Source organism: Armigeres subalbatus, chromosome 2 (assembly GCF_024139115.2).
Source record: "Armigeres subalbatus isolate Guangzhou_Male chromosome 2, GZ_Asu_2, whole genome shotgun sequence".
Classification (NCBI taxonomy): Eukaryota; Metazoa; Arthropoda; class Insecta; order Diptera; family Culicidae; genus Armigeres; species Armigeres subalbatus.
This window is the reverse complement of record NC_085140.1, coordinates 445,609,532-445,629,177: the sequence shown is the minus strand read 5'-3', so window position 1 is coordinate 445,629,177 and position 19,646 is coordinate 445,609,532. Positions and strand designations below refer to the sequence as shown.

At 36.7% G+C, this 19,646-nt stretch overlaps 1 protein-coding gene across 3 annotated transcripts in view; it reads right to left on the bottom strand.

Annotated features, from left to right (window-relative positions):
- The window catches only part of LOC134213700 (uncharacterized), a 62,885-nt gene extending 44,821 nt beyond the window's left edge, over positions 1-18,064 (bottom strand). The window contains exon 1 of one of the 3 annotated variants that reach the window (XM_062692987.1): positions 17,938-18,064. The gene's annotated coding sequence lies outside the window, so the exon portion shown is untranslated. Of the gene's footprint in view, positions 1-17,171; positions 17,516-17,864 lie in introns of those variants that run through there. The other 2 variants (XM_062692986.1, XM_062692985.1) reach the window with 2 other exon arrangements.
- Positions 18,065-19,646: the final 1,582 nt, after the last annotated feature.

The window sequence follows — 19,646 nt, the reverse complement described above, 5'->3', positions numbered from 1 at the left end:
GTTCTATATCTCGAGATCTCTCCCTATGTCGATAGTTTTCTCGGTCCCCTCAATCATTTTTGCTCATCATTTTCAATCTAGCTCGATGTAGTCTGGTCATATTTTGTTCAGGTAGGATTAACACTCCCTATGTCGATGTATTAAACATTCTAGGTTACTAGACCACCTTTTTTTCATCTATTATATTAATTTGACAGGCTCAGGCGTGTATAGTGCTCAACGGAGCCGAGATTCGTTTCGATACTTACAATCGATATCATTACTATTTATTTTATTAGTTAATTTGGGGGAGGGACATAGACCAAGATACTAGTGGCGACTCAAGGTTAGATTGCGTAAATTGAGTATAGACGAGGTTGGGATTAAGGTTTGAGGCCGCACAATGCAGAACAAATTAATCCGAATGGTCGAACGGTCGTTCTGCGTACTTCGCAAAATACAAACACGCACTTATTAATTCATTTACCAGCCGCACAAAGCAGAACACAGTACTTCGGATTATCGCGCGATAGTTTTGCGTACTTCTAGAAAACACGGACACGCACTCTTTATTTATTCACCGACCGCACAACCCCGGATTTCGCGATTATTCTATGTCCTAGCACAAACGCGTCAAGTCATGCACTGCCGCGCGATCGTTCTGCGTCCAACACCTTCTTATTAATTCACTCGCCCGCTTTCAACATCTCGATAACCTCCCTATCTCGATATCACTCTAGCTCGATGCGTTCTGGTAATTGTTTGTTGAGCTTGAGCTTGAGCTTGATTGACTGCTCGTAGTTGCTACTCCATTATGACCAGATCAGCTGTTCTTGCACAGGGAACCAACAGATGTTTGCTTGGGACTAGCACACATCTTCAATGTACAAGTACTGGTGATCTCATTTGTTACGTCATACTGGCGCCTGCCACGTCAGAATGCAAGTCAATGTAGGGAAGGGGGAGGAAATGATGATGCAATCACTCGGCCACTGCAAGCCGAATATACCTCTGCACTTGCCACGAGTTCATGCGGAATTTGTTGGAATTTTTGGGTTGGGTTCGAGAGGCAGAGTTCCGCCTTGGTTAACGAGTTGCCAATGTCATAGATAGGAGAAGTCAACTGATGGATTTTCTAATTGGATGTAGGAAACGAGCTCTATAAGTTCATTTCCAATTCTAGCAGATTACTGTTAGAATACTCAAGTTGAAGGTATAGGAATATTAATGTAAACGATATGGAAGTCCAGTTCTAGCGATTGCTAAAACATGAGAAATATAGAGAAAGATACAAAGTAGGAGAATGGAACGGACCTGGGATTGAACCCACGACCTCCTGCGTATGAGGCAGAAGCAGTAGCCATATGACTAACAAGCCCGCTGAGTTCTGGTAATTGTTTGTTCATTATTAACTCTCCCTAAGTCGATGTATTAAACATTTAAGGTTACTAGACCATCTTTTTTTAAATCTATTGTATTTATTTGACAGGCTCAGGTGTGTATAACACTTAACGAAGTCGAAATTCTGTTTGATGTTTACAATTGATATCATTACTATTAATTTTATTAGTTAGTTCTGGGGATAGACATAGACCAAGGTACTCGTGGGGACTCAAGGTTAGATTGCGTAATTTGAAGATGGACGGGATTGGGATTTAGGTTTGAGGTATTTCAGCTGCTCATTCGGGTATTTGACATGACTGGTTTGTCGTACCATTGTGCTCGAGTTTTGGTTCTTCAGGGAGCATCTTCCGGATGGTCAGAGCTTCATAGTACACGGAACATATGACAAAGACAAGAAAAAATGGAGTATTAGACGTCAGACGAGCAAAGAAAGGCATAGATGGCCTGCATATAAACCACACCACGATCTCTCAAAACACCTCTTACTCCCCGGAAGGGCTGTTTACATCGGGCCACAAGGGTACCCATTTTTTTTCCTGTTCGGATGTGCCACTACGACCAGTTATTAGATCTATTGTAGCATTCCCCGTATCCTTAGTGTTTAAGTGCATGTCGAATTACTCCATTACTATTGAGAAGCAATGAAGTATCGGTTTCGATACAGTTCTCGTTTTGTTTTCCCAAGAGTACATGACACAGTCCCGCTATTTAGACCCTTCACAGAGAGCAATCTCATTGAAGGCGCGCCCCTCATCAAATCTTTCCTTGAGAAAACAGAACAGTAATACTGTTAATTGGCCATGCATCGGAGCCCTAGTCACATCCTTGTCTTGCTTCTAGAATATCACCAGCTACAAACCCGGGATTTAGCTCTAGCTACAAGACAATTTCAATCTAGAGAAGTTGTTCAGTAACAAGAATTTCCGCGTGTTCCTCGAGCTACCATTGTTTACCAGTTCATGAAGAGTTAGTACATCTACAGAACCCTAACTCGAACTTTTTCCAGCAGTTAATTCAGCCTAGGTCAATGGGCCCTGGTTTTATAACTAATTGCTAGAAAATCTGTTTCCGCTGCATACAATTTAGCCTCAAACGAGAGGAATTGGAGTCTTTCAATTCAATCATGTGCAGGGTAAAGTTAATTGTGTTATAATTCAAAAACTGCAATTGGTAGAGAGGACTAAATACAATAAATCCGTGAAATACCACAACTTGTTGCCCTAGCTTGAAAAATGGATTAAGCTAGGGCTCGGTTTGGTAGATCTTACACCGTAAAACACTACGTAAAAGTGATCTACCAGTTTTACGGGAGAGGTTACCCATACCCATATCTTTTGGCAATGATAATTACTTCAAAAACAATAAATGGCATTTTGTGTTGTCGCTATTCATAGCAACGAGTTTTTTTTTCGATCTAGTGCCTATTTAAATTTTTCTTCTATTGCTCAATATCTCCTTATCTCGGAGAAAGTGAAAGTTGATTTCTTGTGCGGAAAGCAAAACGATCGGCTGGTCGCCGTAATTTTGTTCTGCTTTGCGCGGGTGAGTAAATAAATCAGAAAGTGAAAGTTGATTTCTTGTCTAGTCGTGTTTCTCCAGTAAACGGATTGGCCGGTCGTCGAAATTTAGTTTTGCTTTGTGCGGAAAGCAAAACAATCGGTCGGTCTAGTGTGTGACCTAAAATACGACCATACGCGCACTAGCTAATCAATTTCACGGCAGCACAAAGCAGAAAAAATTAATCCGATTGATCGCGCGATCGTTCTGCGTTAAATTGTAATTCCGAAAATAAATTGGAAGATTCCTTTGGAAATTCCTCGATAATTCAAAGAAGGTATTGTAAGGAATATCGAACGTCATTCGGAAATTCCTTTACGAATTCTTTTCGGAATTTCTTCAGAAATTATTTTGGAAAAACTTCTCAGGTTCCTCAGCTATTGGAAATTCAGTTCAAACAAAGTTAATTGCCTATGCTCTGGGTATTAAACCACCCAACTTAATTAAACCACCCGACAATAATTTACAATGTTCTGAAAACTCAGATGTGAATATGTAGGTACATTATGTCACAGGCCTGGTAGTGGGTCACTTTTTAGTGACTTGGTCACTTTTTTCGGGTAAGTCACTAAAAAATCTCTTTTTTCGAGCTCAAGTCACTAAAGTCACTTTTTCTCGTAAAAAGTCACTATTTTCAACTATTTTGATCAAAATAAAAGGTAGGGTACTAAATCCAAGTTTCGTGGGGTACAAAATCCTAGCATGGGAAAGAAATTTCAAATAATGTAACGCTTTGTGCACTCGTCGATAAAGTTGCTTTATAGTAAAACTGATGGATGTATTAAAAAAAATTAACTCTCAAGGCTTGTTAGCCCGAAAGTCGCTCTTAGCTTCTTCTTGTCTTTAATTTCCCACTAATACTTGACCAGTTTTTAAGCCTCAGTTATTAAATTATTTCCAATAATAGTTTAATGTACAGATTCTATGTCACTATTCATGAATGTACTGTGAGGTAAGCAGAATGCGATCGTGAATCCAAACATATTCCAAAGCCTAACAGACTTTGTTGATTTTCTAATATTTTTGAAAAAAAACTATTAAACTCCATAATTAATTGAACTATTGGAATTGAATCTTTTTAATTCTACATGAATTTTTTGGTGCTTCAAAGAAACCAATATTGGTAATAAAATAACAGTGAAATTTTAAATATTTTGAAATTTTGAATTTGAACTACCGTTTGATACTCTGAAGAAACTTCTTTTTAAGGAATTTTGGAAGCCTGAACAAACTATTTAGATTTAAAAATGATTATTTGGCCTCTGGTAGAAATCTGTGCTATGGTTAATTGTGAATTAATGTAATCCCGATGCAAAATTAAATACATTTAAGATTCTCATTTAGAAAGTATTGTTTAGTAAAATTCTTAGATTAAGTATAAGAAACCCCTGATTTCATAAAGGAACTTCAAAAGTTTTTCTCTACATCTTACGTCGAGTCTTTAATCTTAAAAATATATTTAAATTTGTAACAACGATCGCTGTTTATTTGTCCATTAATGTTCATAATATATTTTATGATGCAGCAGTGCTATTTCTAGAAACAGTCTTATTTTTTGAATGGCATAATTTTGTTTTTCGAATTTCGATTATATTCTCGAAAAAATTGTATATCTAGCAATTATTACATGATTTTCAATCATAAAAAGGCATTTTCACATACAGAGGTTGTAGGAAAAAGTTCGAAGTCATACAAAACATTGTTCCCCACAATAATGTAGAACTTGTTGCAAAATTGTTGTTTAAATTAAAACCCCCTCACAAAGACAAAACAATACTGAAGCTCCCTCTGCTCCACGGCAGGCTGGTAATTCTGCCAGCAGCTTCAGTTCTCTTCATTCAATCAACGGGTATATACAATATCAATAATAATCTTCCATATATCTAACCAAAAGCAAGTATAACTAGCCGGTCCATGCGTCCTACCTATCTTCCATCAAAACCGAGGAGTCCCACACTATCTGGTATTCCAACACTCCTCCTTAGGGTAGACGCCTCGTGACACTCTTTGCTCCTTCTAACGCTGAGGCTACGCCTCCTCCTTGCAAAACAATCCCTGGGCTATTTCCGTTGCTTGTACAAATAGTCTTTACTCCGACTTCTCTAGCATATGCGCCTGTACAAGTGGTCCGTCTCCAATGCATACACAACGCGTCTCGATGTTCTGCTCACCAGCTACGTGCATTTATCCTTCTGGATTCTTGCTAACCAGCTAGCAACCAACCGAACATTCTCCAAGTAACATTTTAAGTTTTATAACGATCACATTTTACCCCTCAAGAGTGTTATGAAACCAGTGTAAAACCGAAATATTAATACGGTCCGACCTTCTAATGAATTCCGCCGGGCACCTGCTTCCCAGCTATCTTTTATCAACACCGAGGTGTCCTACAATATCTGGTATTCCAACAAAACCGTGTAACAATTTGTGACTCACCGCCTTGTTCTTAACTTCTTATGAAACTAAATTTTGATCACTTTTTCTACAACAGCAAGTGTTACTGGTAAAACCATTCCAAATCTCATTAATAAATTTCTCACGCGCGGTTTAAAGGAGCTTGAGTTTTTCATGCATATTCCCTTCGTTTCACTCATTTGACGAAAAATCAATCGAGGCGAAAATACAAAACATCCTGAGGTGAATTAGTAGGATGATTCGAATTATGCAAGAATTCACCAAGATTTAAATCGTACATGAGTTTTGAGATCTTGAAAGTCACTATTTGGTCACTTTTTCTGTAAATGAAGGTCACTATTTGGTCTCTTTTTTCGACAACGTTGGTCACTAAAGTCACTATTTTGAGCAGCATTGGTCGCTACCAGCCCTGAGTGGAAGATTATGATTTGAAAAATGTATTGGAGGTACTGAGTACTAAGAGCCGTGGGTTCGAGTCCCATCGTAGTTATCTCCAATACATTTTTCAAATCATAATCATCCACATAATGTACATATCCATATCTGAGTTTTCAGAACATTGTAAATTATCGGAAATTGTTTCATGAATACCTTCGGAAATTCCTTTAGTCCTTCCGATGTTTCGGTAGGAATGCCTTTGGAAATTCCTTTAAGAGTTTCTTCGAAAATTGATTTAGGAAATTCTTCGGAATATATTTCAAGAATTATGATATTACTTTCTCAAGAAACCCCCTCGGAAACTCTAGGAAGAAATTCTTGGAATATTTTCGAAATTTACCTCAGGAATTTCTTCAGATCTCCAGGAGTTCTTTCGAAAATTCTTATTGTAATTCCTTCGGCCATTCCTCCAGATTTTTTAAGCAACAGTAGTTTCAAAATGTATTTCAAAAGGAATTTAAGAATGTATTCTTGTATATTTTCAAACATATTTTCTAAATGAATTTCTGGTAGGATTTCCTAAAGAACTACTAAAGGAAACCATCAACGAATTTCCAATGGAACTTTCAAACAAATAAAATTTCGGAAATTACTTCAGAAACTCTCACAAGAATTCCGTAAGGGACAGCCCAGACACCAACCTTCGGAAATTCCATTGAAAATACGGACAGCAGTAAAACAAAACCCTGTTTTGAATTTGGAGTAAGACTACATGCCAAAAATATAATCCCAAAAATATCTGGATTGCGAATATTCCCAAGATTTCCTTGGGAATTTACTTCAGGAGTTGTATTCATCCAGGTGATATTTCACGAATTTATCCAACAATTTGTCCGGAAAATCATCCAGATAGTTTTTCGTAAATACCCCCAGGAATTAATTCCATTAGTCATCCAGAAGATCTTTCAGGCATATCTTCAAAAATTTCTCCAGGAATTCCATCGTAAATTTCTCTAAGTAATCCATCGGAAATTCTTCCAGTGATTCATTACTAAATTTCTCAAGAAATTTCATCAAAAATACTTGGCAAATAAATCTAGAAACACCTTCAGAAATTTCTTTAGGAATTCTTTCGAGAATGTTTCCAAAATTTGCTAAAGATTTTTTTTTCAAATCCTCCGGAATTTCCTTAAACAATTCCTTTAGCAATACGCTTTAGCAATTCTTTTAGATACGCTATTCCCTCGGCTCCCGTAATTTCACCGGAATTACTTTCAGGAATTACAAAAAAAAACCTATAGGGAATTTCTGTGATTTTTCTTAAGATTCCTCTAAGAACGCCTTCGGATTCTGCTATAGGGATTGTTTCGGCAAATTCTCAGGAAATTACTTTGGAGATAGATACAGAAATTCTTTTGAAAAGCATCAAGAAATTCCTTCAGCAATTCAAAGAAGAAATTCTAGGGTTAATAAAAGGAAATTAGAGATTTACCTATAGGGATTTTTGAAGGGATTCCTTTAAAAATTAGGAAAATCATTTTTTTAAATCATTCAAGAAGACTTGAATCTTGAGAATTCCTTCGGATATTCCTCTAGAGATTCCTTAGGAATTTTTCTTAACGATGTTTTAAAGAATTTCTTCGGAAACTCCTTTAGTAATTTGGTCGGAATTCTTCGGAAATCATCTTATCTTATTGGCATTACATCCCCACACTGGGACAGAGCCGCCTCGCAGCTTAGTGTTCATTAAGCACTTCCACAGTTATTAACTGCGAGGTTTCTAAGCCAGGTTACCATTTTTGCATTCGTATATCATGAGGCTAGCACAATGATACTTTTATGCCCAGGGAAGTCGAGACAATTTCCAATCCGAAAATTGTCTAGACCGGCACCGGGAATCGAACCCAGCCACCCTCAGCATGGTCTTGCTTTGTAGCTGCGCGTCTTACCACACGGCTAAGGAGGGCCCCTTTTTTCTTCGGAAATACCTACGGAAATTATATCAGGGAAACCTCCTAAAACTCCCGTAGGAGACTTTTTTCGTATTTTTTTTTGGAAATTGCTTTACAAATTCCTACGAAAATTGCTTTAGAAAGTCCTGCGGAAATGGGTTCAGCAATTCCTTCGAACTTTTGTTGAAGAAATTGCTTCAGCAATTATTTCACGAATTTCTTTAGAATTTCATCCAGGAATTCTTTCGATGTTTTTAGGAATCCCTTCGGACAAACCTTCGTAAATTTAATTAAATTTGAGACCTTCGGATATTCCTTAGAGATCATTTTAGAAATTCTTTTAGGAATCATTCGGAAATTACCTTAGAAGTTTAATCCGAAATTTCATATGAGAGTCCGCAGAAGATGGTTGAAGATCAGTGAATCGACCGAAACATCCGGACAGTCTGGCAAACATTTGTTTTATTTCTCGCTGAAAATCAATCGATTATCAAGCTAAACACAATTGAAACCCTATTAAAATTCACATAAAACCCATCGGCAATAGATTTGTTACTTGGGCATGAACGAAATACACGGCCGAAAAATTGTCAGTTATTTAGGGATGTGTGGGAACCATTAGGGGCTGTACTCGTAGTGTTCGCAATCACCAGTGCAAAATGTTTTGAGAAGGCTAAGAATGGTGAAAGTGGGGAATATTTTGCCGGCTACTCAGATTTCAACAGGGAAGCGAGATCTGGCAACAAAACCGTTTCAAACTTGAAAATTTACTAGTTCAGACGAGACTTCACTTGTATTCCTGAACTATCAGCATTAATCAGTGCACCAACCCTCCGGTACGTACACAGATCACGAACAAAGAATCTTCTCCACAATAAGTTTAGCCCTGAATACCGGCAATTTCTAGGTTTTTGTCTGCAAGTGAAAGTGAGTCCACAACATAAGGTTTAATCTCACGCAAAGGTAATTCGAGTCTTTCAACCGATTGACTTTGTTTGTTTTCCACTAAAGCGTGAATTATTGCTTTAGCTCGAAATAATAATGAGGCTACAGGTCGGTTTGGTGAATTTTTCTCCGTAAAATACCACGTATAAGTGTCTACTTAGCGTTAAGGAAAATTGTTAATGATTTCTGAAGATTTTTCAGAACAATTAATCTGAACTCCCAGAATACCTAAGGAATAAATTTAATGGGGTTTCATATTTTATGAGGTTAAGCAAATTCCCAACACGTTTTTGCCTTTCTCGTACAACAAAGTTGTACCGAAAGGTTATCATTTCACTGCGAAAACGAACTTCTTATAGAAGCCTCGGAGACCCATAGTGTTATATACCAATTAACTCAGCTCGACGAGCTGAACAAATGTCTGTCTGTCCGTGTGTATGTGTGTGTGTATGTGTGTGCACAAAAGCTAAGAAAAACATTAGACAACTTTTCATATAGTAATCCTTAGCCGATTTTCTCGCAACAAGTTTTATTCGACAGGAGACAAAGCCTAGTTGATCACTATTAAATTTGATAACGATCGACAGTTGAGTTTAAAAGTTATAAATAAAATGGTATGGTACGTTGTTCCATACGAGTGCCATATAAGGTTGGTGTCTGGGCTAAATGCGAGCAAGGCAATATCACTACTCGGTGAAATAAATTGCTTTTTTTTAATCGGACCGGGAATTACCGTGTCTTATTTTGTCGCCAGCGAGAATTACTATCCCTGATAGGCACACATTTTTGTTAAGTTAAAGAAGATTATTTAACACGCATTGAACATATTTTATTAACTCAAAAGTTTGAAAAAAAAAACTCCCTAGCATGTTTTACCCTTCTTTCGGCCACTGTGCATTCGGCGAGCAGCGGTGACTGATGGTGTCGAACGCATGTTGGAGCGATGAGTAGAGAGCCACCAGCTCTGTTCTAGCTACTAGTCTTTCCCTCTCGCTAATACCGCGGATTTCCTATATGAAAAGTGAGTAGACAGTCAAACAGCTGGTTTGGGATGCTCTGAGCTGAGTAACGCAGCTCCATTGACTCAAGCGTAGCCAAATTAAATTGCATCGTAGAAAATAAAAGTTAAAATATAGATCAACTGGGATGAATAGTAATAAATATATACACCACTGACGTTATGGGAAATAAATTAAATAGTTATCTGAGATAATCGAGTTTATCTTCATTGATCTGTTTTCGGTTGTCAGCAACATAACGTGATGTTACCAACTTATAGTACTCAATGTGCTCAGTAATGGGATACAACAGACTACCAATTCGAAAAAATGGTTAAGTTCTCATTCTTTACAAATTTTCCAGAAATTATGTCATACAATCAAATTATCGAAATTAATTACAAACATATAGCGTTTTGATTGTCCGAAAATTGCGAAATGGCTAAATAGGTATTACTTTGCATAAAATTCGTCACAAACCTTGTCCTACTGTAACCTACTGTAAATATTATTCACCTTGTAATTATTATGTTGAAACCAATACCTATTATGCATACCGCCTGAGTGGGTTATCAAATTCCGTCCTATCTTAGGTGTCAATCGTTAAATTTTCAATACATCAATTTTGGGACACAAAGCAAAGTTGCTTCGAAAACAATGGATGGCGCACGGCGCCAATTTTAGACTACATTTCGACGCTCCGAACGTGATATTTGCTACACAAATCGGTACATGGAGATCACGACAGTCCCATCATCATCAGTCGAATCGTGCCGAATGGTCTCTTGCCTATTTTAACTCACCTCAAGCCGTATCAAGCCGAAACCGAGTGTATACACATTATAACTGCCGTATTCGCATGGAATAACTAATTACGCGACGCGCCGTCTAGCTTACGACTGACTCCGCCTTCCAAAACCCGGCAGACAACATCCAAAGCATTCTGATTCCATTTTAGGAAGAATTCACCGCAAGAATTCTTATAGCCTACAAATTATTTTGAAACTTGTGCATTCTATTCCCGCTCGTCACTGAAACTGGTTCAGAGCTGTCACTTTGGAATGTATGTAGGTTTCGAAGTGAAGAGTCCCAGGAGGAGATGACGCGTTTTAGATTCCCCCCGAAAGTGAAAGAAGACCGGAATCCCTGCACCAGGCATGATGATGCCATTAGCGGGGAAATGCGTTGCAATTTAGATCAGCTGAGAGCACATCAATGCGTCTTTCGGGACGAAAACAATGACATTTATTCTTAGTTGAGATTTTTTTGCGTCCCAGACTGAGGAGTGGAACTGACTGACTGATGCTAAAAATATATGCAGCTCGTAGACTCACTCAACATTCAATTGTGAAGGAAAGTAGGGTACTTTTACTAACTTATGGCTTCCACGGACTCCAGTTGTTCTTAATGTGCTTCTTAATTAAGAAGAGCATTTGTAAAATATGATACAGTAAATAGTGAGCTGTAAATCGTATCGACTGCCTTTGAATTGTGTAGCCTTGTGGCAAATGTAGAGATTAGTTCTAACTTTTTATGAAACTCTCAGGAATTTACTGTTTCATACCCCATGCCCCTGAATATCATTTCCTTAAATAGTTGATCACCTGGAAAGAAATGTATAGAAAAAGAGAAACAGAAAGAACAAAGGAAGGGATAACAAAGATAATAAATGATAATATTTTCGTTAGGAAACAAGAAACAAGAAACAAGAAACAAGAAACAAGAAACAAGAAACAAGAAACAAGAAACAAGAAACAAGAAACAAGAAACAAGAAACAAGAAACAAGAAACAAGAAACAAGAAACAAGAAACAAGAAACAAGAAACAAGAAACAAGAAACAAGAAACAAGAAACAAGAAACAAGAAACAAGAAACAAGAAACAAGAAACAAGAAACAAGAAACAAGAAACAAGAAACAAGAAACAAGAAACAAGAAACAAGAAACAAGAAACAAGAAACAAGAAACAAGAAACAAGAAACAAGAAATAAGAAACAAGAAACAAGAAACAAGAAACAAGAAACAAGAAACAAGAAACAAGAAACAAGAAACAAGAAACAAGAAACAAGAAACAAGAAACAAGAAACAAGAAACAAGAAACAAGAAACAAGAAACAAGAAACAAGAAACAAGAAACAAGAAACAAGAAACAAGAAACAAGAAACAAGAAACAAGAAACAAGAAACAAGAAACAAGAAACAAGAAACAAGAAACAAGAAACAAGAAACAAGAAACAAGAAACAAGAAACAAGAAACAAGAAACAAGAAACAAGAAACAAGAAACAAGAGAAAACAAGAAACAAGAAACAAGAAACAAGAAACAAGAAACAAGAAACAAGAAACAAGAAACAAGAAACAAGAAACAAGAAACAAGAAACAAGAAACAAGAAACAAGAAACAAGAAACAAGAAACAAGAAACAAGAAACAAGAAACAAGAAACAAGAAACAAGAAACAAGAAACAAGAAACAAGAAACAAGAAACAAGAAACAAGAAACAAGAAACAAGAAACAAGAAACAAGAAACAAGAAACAAGAAACAAGAAACAAGAAACAAGAAACAAGAAACAAGAAACAAGAAACAAGAAACAAGAAACAAGAAACAAGAAACAAGAAACAAGAAACAAGAAACAAGAAACAAGAAACAAGAAACAAGAAACAAGAAACAAGAAACAAGAAACAAGAAACAAGAAACAAGAAACAAGAAACAAGAAACAAGAAACAAGAAACAAGAAACAAGAAACAAGAAACAAGAAAACAAGAAACAAGAAACAAGAAACAAGAAACAAGAAACAAGAAACAAGAAACAAGAAACAAGAAACAAGAAACAAGAAACAAGAAACAAGAAACAAGAAACAAGAAACAAGAAACAAGAAACAAGAAACAAGAAACAAGAAACAAGAAACAAGAAACAAGAAACAAGAAACAAGAAACAAGAAACAAGAAACAAGAAACAAGAAACAAGAAACAAGAAACAAGAAACAAGAAACAAGAAACAAGAAACAAGAAACAAGAAACAAGAAACAAGAAACAAGAAACAAGAAACAAGAAACAAGAAACAAGAAACAAGAAACAAGAAACAAGAAACAAGAAACAAGAAACAAGAAACAAGAAACAAGAAACAAGAAACAAGAAACAAGAAACAAGAAACAAGAAACAAGAAACAAGAAACAAGAAACAAGAAACAAGAAACAAGAAACAAGAAACAAGAAACAAGAAACAAGAAACAAGAAACAAGAAACAAGAAACAAGAAACAAGAAACAAGAAACAAGAAACAAGAAACAAGAAACAAGAAACAAGAAACAAGAAACAAGAAACAAGAAACAAGAAACAAGAAACAAGAAACAAGAAACAAGAAACAAGAAACAAGAAACAAGAAACAAGAAACAAGAAACAAGAAACAAGAAACAAGAAACAAGAAACAAGAAACAAGAAACAAGAAACAAGAAACAAGAAACAAGAAACAAGAAACAAGAAACAAGAAACAAGAAACAAGAAACAAGAAACAAGAAACAAGAAACAAGAAACAAGAAACAAGAAACAAGAAACAAGAAACAAGAAACAAGAAACAAGAAACAAGAAACAAGAAACAAGAAACAAGAAACAAGAAACAAGAAACAAGAAACAAGAAACAAGAAACAAGAAACAAGAAACAAGAAACAAGAAACAAGAAACAAGAAACAAGAAACAAGAAACAAGAAACAAGAAACAAGAAACAAGAAACAAGAAACAAGAAACAAGAAACAAGAAACAAGAAACAAGAAACAAGAAACAAGAAACAAGAAACAAGAAACAAGAAACAAGAAACAAGAAACAAGAAACAAGAAACAAGAAATAAGAAACAAGAAACAAGAAACAAGAAACAAGAAACAAGAAACAAGAAACAAGAAACAAGAAACAAGAAACAAGAAACAAGAAACAAGAAACAAGAAACAAGAAACAAGAAACAAGAAACAAGAAACAAGAAACAAGAAACAAGAAACAAGAAACAAGAAACAAGAAACAAGAAACAAGAAACAAGAAACAAGAAACAAGAAACAAGAAACAAGAAACAAGAAACAAGAAACAAGAAACAAGAAACAAGAAACAAGAAACAAGAAACAAGAAACAAGAAACAAGAAACAAGAAACAAGAAACAAGAAACAAGAAACAAGAAACAAGAAACAAGAAACAAGAAACAAGAAACAAGAAACAAGAAACAAAAATGAAAAGAAGAAAAAAAGAAATAATACATAGAAAAGAAAACGTAAAGAAGAAAAAAAAAGGAAAAATAAAGAAAAATGTAAAAGAAAAATAGATGTAAGAAGAATACAAAAGAAACATAGAAAACAGCAATGTCGTCGACTGTTCAACATGAATTAGAATATGAAGGTAAGATTGAGCTTCTATTTTATTAATTTTATATAACGAGGTTCTTAAAATATTAAAAAGCTTACATGTCTAGCAAGTTTGTATATGCCAAGATTTTAAACAAAACTGTCATAAATGCTGGTTGGGTGTTCCTTCCAACAATGAAATACTTTTTGACCATTTTCGGTTCGTTCAACCGAAGGCCTGGAGCGTTGGTGCTGTTCGAAATATGAAGTGATGAAAATAGATTGAATTACTGTTTGCCCATAATTTCGATGGGCTATCAAAACTCCAGCCCGATGGATTTCAATTGTTCCAATTCCGGAGAATCGTAAAGCGAGAAATATCGATGATGCCACACAACTCCATTGGCCGGTACATGTTCGAATGTTAATCCGCGTGCCCATAAACTCTAAATGCGTTTCGAGTAGTTCCGTTGTTTGGATTTGACATGCGTACTTATGCTTGACGATTTTGTCATATGCTGTAATGGAGCAGCCTTAAGCCATCGCAGTTTGGTACTTGACTATTATTGGCGTGTGCAAGCGCTAAGTCAAATTAAAAATTACACATTCGTTACAACACTCCAATCATTCTGCAAAGAAATCGTTAAATTAATTGCGTATTCCAAACGATGAGCTCTCCTCAGCTTTGTTACGACTTATAAGTCGTTATCATTCATCGTCAGCACCATTCTAGGACACTTTGTATTGATGGTCTCAACGCTAACTGATCGCTGATGACCGGAAGGGTTGCTTTTCTGATGAACTCAACTACGCCTTCAAACCCGTACCCCATCCAGTAGCGCAAGGTGTGTCAGCTGAGTGATTTATGGTTCCTCGAGGACCCGTCGCACGATTGGCAGCGAAACAAAAAAAATCATTTTGCATTAACTTCCATGTGATATACCTTCATAAATCCTTTCATAATTGAACAATCGATCTGGAAACCGCATGTGCATCCCAGCGCTACATAGTCAAAGACACAATGTGACGAATGAATCGAATAAAATTAGTTTTATGATCCAGAAAGCCTCGTAAATCACAGAAAAATATGATCACGACCCAAGTGTGTGTGTGGTGCGGCCGGGCGGCAAGAGCACTTCAGCCCTACAGAGGAGGCGCTCAGTTTTCCTTTCTAATATACGATGAAACCCATTAACGTAAATCTTCCTCGGCCTGTGGCTCTCATAGACACCACCAGATATCGTGGCGCACGTGACTCCATAACCAATGTAGATTATGTCTTATTAAGGAATTTTCTTCCCACTATGGGTGGATGGACAGTCTGCCGCCGCCAGCCCTTTTCTGAGTCAACTTGAGGATCGTCACTCGATTCTTCATTAGACAGTAGGAATTGTGTCGCGTACGGTGCCATCCTGTCTGCACGTTCTGTGGCGTCCATAATGTGTTCGTAAGATAGATTAAATTGACAGGCGGAAATTGAGTACCTTAATTGGGCATATGTTTTGAAAGTTAAGTAGGCTTCTATGTACAGAATTAAATTAGCCGAGTGGAGTTACTGATGATAATAAATCTTGACTTTATTATTCTATCGAAAAGTTGTAAAAATATGACGATAAAATAGGTTTTGATTTGATGATTCGGATTTTGACATCTGTCTGATTTACTTACTGATTTACTTAAAAAAAGAAACGTGTATGTTCATATAACCAAATATACTATATTATTAATATAATATATTTGATATAACCCAACTCGGCTTCTGCCAAACATTGAAAATAAAAATTTAGAGAAATTACAATGGAACAAACACATACGGATTCTTGATGATATCTGATCTCTTTTTTTCATTTGCAGATTGAGATTGATTTTATGAATTATAGCGATAACCAATGTCAGAATGAATATAAGCTAAATAAAATTAATGAATGTCAGATTTGCGAAGATTTTTTTCTAATACTGATAGGTATACCAATTTTCCATATTAGTATCAATAAATCGCAGAATAAAAAATCAACTAAAGGGAAGAAAATAAAGATAGGAAAAAATATTAAAATAGAAAAAGAAAAAGAGGACAAACCTCTCAACTGTTACAACCTGCTAGTCAAGGCCATACTTTTTATAACTATGGGTGTCTCGTAGCAAAATCAAGATATGAATCATATGATGATATCACGGAAACGATCCTAATCCATATGTTAACGGTGTTTGAATTGAATTCACAATTTGTAATTGTTCGTTCGGCATCTTTTCGATATCCATTCTAGGTTACTATTAACCTGTCGACTGATGTGAACAACTCATCAACAGGCAAGCGTGCAAAGTCGATGAGCTCACGAGGTTTTCGATAAGAGCACACAATTACTCATTGTATTTACAAGTATCGAACGATCTTAATAATTGCATCATACATAGTTAGAAGCAAGTAATAGTTCTCATTCCGTTTTACTTCTATTTTTTTTGCGTTCAGGAATGAAACTATGTTACTATTTCACAAAATTTCACTTATTGAAGTTGATCGTTAGCAAGACAATATAAGAATATGATAATTGCCGAATTATAGTTTATCATTTCAAATGCTAATCAAGTTCGACTCCGTCGTTATTTTAGTTCAGTAGTGAATAATTAAAATCCTCAATAAATCTTGATGTCTCAAATTATACTTGACAACAAACAGTCGATTTTTGAATGGTCGATGGTCCCTTCAATATCGACTAATGGAAGGGGAACTGGGAAATTGTATACCTAATCATTCAAAGACGGCTTTTTAGGAAAAAAATCTAGCAAAAGTTGCAAAAACTAAAATTTAAAAAAATCATGTTTTCTTATGTGCATTACTTGTACTAGTGTAAGAATATAATATACGAATAATTCACATTTTGTTTCCATTCTCGCCGGTTTCATACCCACGATCTCATATTTAGCAATTTAAATTCTTTCGTAACGTATCATTTAACATCCAAATCTTGCCTCCGATGGTATAAGTAAACACTTTTTGATGGGTTTAACAAGCAGTATAAACATTTCTTCCAGATCTTCCTGTGTCGACTAACTACTTCAGTATTGGCACGCCGCCCAAAAGGAACAGATGCCACTGTTATTATTAACGTAACGACTTTTGCCATTCCACCAATTTAATATACAACTGAAGCTGTTATTTAGTTCCCATTCTCTATTTAGCCAGCTGGTCGATAATTCGGCATTAATCTATCCCACACATTACATCCCACTTACCCGTTGTCTTGTTGTCTTGCTCGTTACTGCTCACCATATTGAGACGCGATATACATTTTATCATCCGCGCGATCTTGCCAGAAGCGGAGGTGGCCCACGTCTCGGAGAAAAAAATAACAGCCAACAACTGCGCCAGAACTACTTACTGCCGAAAGCAGGACCTAATTAGTGTGACATTTGTTTACACTACGCGTGTTCTAGGTAGGATCGTACCAACACTCGAACACAGATCCCCGCTGCTTTTCCATCAATTAACTGAATCGGCGCCGAAAGGTAAAACAACATCATCTTAATGCACTTTATTTATGGTCTAAATATGTATGTTCCATGTTTTCTCATTAAAAGTTGACAATGCTAGTTTTTGTTTCTAGAATGTTATGCAAAAAAGTATTCGAAACATAGTGACAAAATGGATACAGTCAAACCTCCATGAGTCGATATTGAAGGGACCATTGACTCATAGAAATATCGAGATGTGGAGTAGAAAATCCTTGGAAGGCTGTTTGAAGGGACCATCACAGTAACCAGGAAAATAATTTTCAATATGGCATAGTTTGCCTCCATGAGTCGATATCGAGTCATAGAACATCGACTCATGGAGGTTTGACTGTAGTTTAATTTTGTCACTATGTTTTGAAAATTTTATTTAAAACAGTATTTTTAGTATGAATGCAGACTGCCACAAATACTAACATTCACATTTCCCGTTTCGTCATCACGCCGAGCACGGAGATCAGACGAATTTCACTCTGCCCCGGTATATTACCCGTGCTTCCTGATCGTAATGGTTTCGGGGAAATCACATTTGCATGACGCATCCGGGAAGTTACAGAGCACTCACTGCACAAAATTCACGGCGCGCCGCCGTTGCAAATTTCGAATTTAAATGCCGGCCAACCAACCCTTCCCGGTGGAAGAGCAAATGGAAACTGGCATGGTGGCATCCGTGCGTCCGATTTTCCGTTATCAGAGACGTGCGTATTGCCTACACGGTCGGTGATGGGCAGCGTGCATGCGTGGTTTGCCGATGGATGTTGGGGTGTGACACGGTCGGGGTAAAAAAGATGAATGAATTTTTTACGCTAATCTAGTACTGCCGAGCAAATAGCAGGAGCTGTGATCGGGTTCGCGCGGTGAGGATTGCTATGACGGTTGCCATAGTGATGGCACTTACTACGCTGCTTACTACGACGCGACGGTGGATGCTCTGTGGATGCTTTGATGTAGGAAGGTAATCGAATCAGTCAACGCGACCGCTGGTTGATTCGACAGACACTGTAGGGGCTTGTTGAATATGAACTTCGCTGAATATGTTTTATGACGTTTATATCGAGGCACGAGATTGGTTCGTTATGTTGATATTGGCTTGTTGGGTATTTAAATATCGCATGCCAAAGCTGAGATAGCGAAATGTATACATTTCTACAGATATAAATATTTTGAGGTATGGTATTTGTCATTATTTGCATGGTTATTCGTTTAATTGGGTTATTTTTGGTACACATGGTTGAGCATGTTTGATCGTTTGCAAAACTTAGAGCTTGCTGCCAATTAATCATTCTTCTCTTTCAAGCGCACGTGGAGCATATAATTTGTTTTCATCGGGAAACGCTTTGGAAGCGTTGACTCGAGTCAAGTACGAGGCACCGAAGACGGCCTCACAGTCGAGGTCGAAATACGTATTTGCAAAGATAACAAAACGTGGTGTAATTAAATGTAAAGTACTAAACTCGTCTTAGGCAGTTGAAACAAATTGAATTGCTCACATATCCATTGAAATTAAAATTGTCTTGTTAAATTAATCTCGTCCAACTGACTATTCATACAGGGGATGGACAAAATAATTAGGATAGGCAAATTTTAGGTAAAATTAGATGTGTTGTAACTACCTTAGTTATTATCCGATTTTGACAATTCAGGCATGCCTGAACTAGAAAACTAATGCAGTTTGATGGTATGCCCATGGAACCGACTATGGCCACCGGATTCCGGAGATATTCCGGGTTTCTCGGAGGTAGGTTCAAAACCGTAAATTTGAGGTGGATATTAGGAGAAGTTGTAGTTGAAAATTGAATAATATTAGTAACCACAAATGAAGTAGGGCTCTTGCTGATTGGAACCATATATTGAGATTTGGAATCGGACCAGAATCAAGTGAGATATGGCCATTTCTTTAAAATCGGTTCCGATCGATATTTATCAAAGGGGTCAGGCCACAACTTCATTTGAATCTCGCTTTTTGATAGATCGTCCACTATGATTTTATTCTAGAAGGCCTCTAATGTGTCCAGAATGACAAACCAATTGAATAAACGGATCCTGGAGTCACTGAGATGTCCCCGGGGAACCTGTGAATGGGGACATTAAAGTTTTAGCACCAAAATCAGTCATTCGACGGCTCTTTTTTCATGGTTTTCGATCAGGAAGCGAAGTATGAATATAAAATGGTCCATTGGCGGCTCTGACCGCTTCCAG